The sequence below is a fragment of the Arachis hypogaea genome, chromosome 9 (genome assembly GCF_003086295.3).
Source record: "Arachis hypogaea cultivar Tifrunner chromosome 9, arahy.Tifrunner.gnm2.J5K5, whole genome shotgun sequence".
Classification (NCBI taxonomy): domain Eukaryota; kingdom Viridiplantae; phylum Streptophyta; class Magnoliopsida; order Fabales; family Fabaceae; genus Arachis; species Arachis hypogaea.
Genome location: NC_092044.1, coordinates 59,663,748 through 59,665,866, shown reverse-complemented (window position 1 = coordinate 59,665,866; position 2,119 = coordinate 59,663,748). Strand labels below are relative to the sequence as shown.

General features: G+C 36.6%; 1 non-coding gene across 1 annotated transcript; it reads right to left on the bottom strand.

The window, feature by feature from the left end:
* Nucleotides 1-1,070: 1,070 nt before the first annotated feature.
* Nucleotides 1,071-1,174, bottom strand: LOC112714190 (small nucleolar RNA R71). The gene has a single exon (XR_003159145.1). It is a non-coding gene; the product is annotated as a small nucleolar RNA R71 (small nucleolar RNA).
* Nucleotides 1,175-2,119: the final 945 nt, after the last annotated feature.

Below are 2,119 nucleotides of genomic sequence, written 5' to 3'. Positions count from 1 at the left end.
AAAATTAAATCTTTTTCAAAATGCCTTTTTCTTAAAAATCTTATCTTTTTATCTTATCTTTTTCAAAATTTTATCTTTTTCAAAATTTGATTTTAAAATATCTTTTCTATCTTCCTATCTTCTTATCTTTTTAAAATTAAAAACTTCAAATCTTTTTCAATCAACCAACTAACTTTTTGTTTGTTTCTTATCTTTTTCAAAACCAACTAACTACTTCTCCCTCCCTAATTTCGAAAATATCTCATCTCTTTTTCAAAAATTCTTTTTTGTTTTAAATTTTAATTTTAATCTTATCTTATCTCTAATTTTCAAAAATTACTAACACCTTTTTAAAATTATTTTCGAATTCTCCCTCTCTTTTCTTATTCTATTTAATTAATTATTTACTAACACTTCTCTTCACCTCTCTTCATCTAAATATCCGAACCCATTCTTCTTCACTCTCCTCCCCTTTCTTCTTCTACTAACATAAAGGAATCTCTATACTGTGACATAGAGGATTCCTCTTCTTTTCTTGTTTACTTCTCTCTCATATGAGCAGGAACAAGGACAAAAGCACTCTTGTTGAAGCTGATCCTGAACCTGAAAGGACTCTGAAGAGGAAACTAAGAGAAGCTAAATTACAACAATCTAGAAGCAACCTTTCAGAAATTTTCGAACAAGAGAAGGAGATGGCAGCCGAACCCAATAATGATAATGCAAGGAGGATGCTTGGTGACTTTACCAAACCCACGTCCAAATTTGATGGAAGAAGCATCTCCATTCCTACCATTGGAGCGAATAATTTTGAGCTGAAACCTCAGCTAGTTGCCTTAATGCAACAAAACTGCAAGTTTTATGGACTTCCATCTGAAGATCCTTATCAGTTTTTAACTGAGTTCTTGCAGATCTGTGAGACTGTTAAGACGAATGGAGTAGATCCTGAAGTCTATAGGCTCATGCTTTTACCTTTTGCTGTAAGAGACAGAGCTAGAATCTGGTTGGACTCACAACCTAAAGATAGCCTGGACTCTTGGGAGAAGCTGGTCACGGCTTTCTTGGATAAATTCTTTCCTCCTTAAAAGCTGAGCAAGCTTAGAGTGGATGTTCAGACCTTCAAACAAAAAGATGGTGAATCCCTCTATGAAGCTTGGGAAAGATACAAGCAGTTGACCAAAAGGTGTCCATCTGACATGTTTTCATAATGGACCATATTAGATATATTCTATTATGGTCTATCTAAGTTTTCGAAAATGTCATTGGACCATTCTGCAGGTTGATCTATTCACCTAAAGAAAACGCCTGAAGAGGCTCAAGAACTCATTGACATGGTTGCAAATAACCAATTCATGTACACTTCTGAGAGGAATTCCGTGAATAATGGGACACCTCAGAGGAAGGGAGTTCTTGAAATTGATGCTCTGAATACCATATTGGCTCAGAACAAAGTGTTGACTCAGCAAGTTAACATGATTTCTCAAAGTCTGAATGGATGGCAAAATGCATCCAACAGTACTAAAGAGGCAGCTTCCGAAGAAGCTTATGATCTTGAGAACCCTGTAATAGTAGAAGTAAATTACATGGGTGAACCTTATGGAAACACCTATAATTCATCATGGAGAAATCATCCAAATTTCTCATGGAAGGATCAACAAAAGCCTCAACAAGGCTTTAACAATGGTGGAAGCAATAGGCTGAGCAATAGCAAGCCTTTTCCATCATCTTCTCAGCAACAGACAGAGAATTCTGAACAAAACACTTCTAATTTAGCCAATCTGATCTCTGATCTATCAAAGGCCACCTTTAGTTTCATGAGTGAAACAAGATCCTCCATCAGAAATCTAGAGGCACAAGTGGGCCAGCTGAGTAAGAAAGTCATTGAAACTCCTCCCAGTATTCTCCCAAGCAATACAGAAGAGAATCCAAAAGGAAAGTGCAAGGCCATTGATATAATCAATATGGCCGAATGCACAAGGGAGGAGAAGGACGAAAATCCTAGTGAGGAAGACCTCCTGGGACGTCTCTCAAGCAAGAAGGAGTTTCCTATTAAGAATCCAAAGGAATCTGAGGCTCATATAGAGACCATAGAGATTCCATTAAATCTTCTTCTGCCATTCATGAGCTCTGAAGACTATTCTTC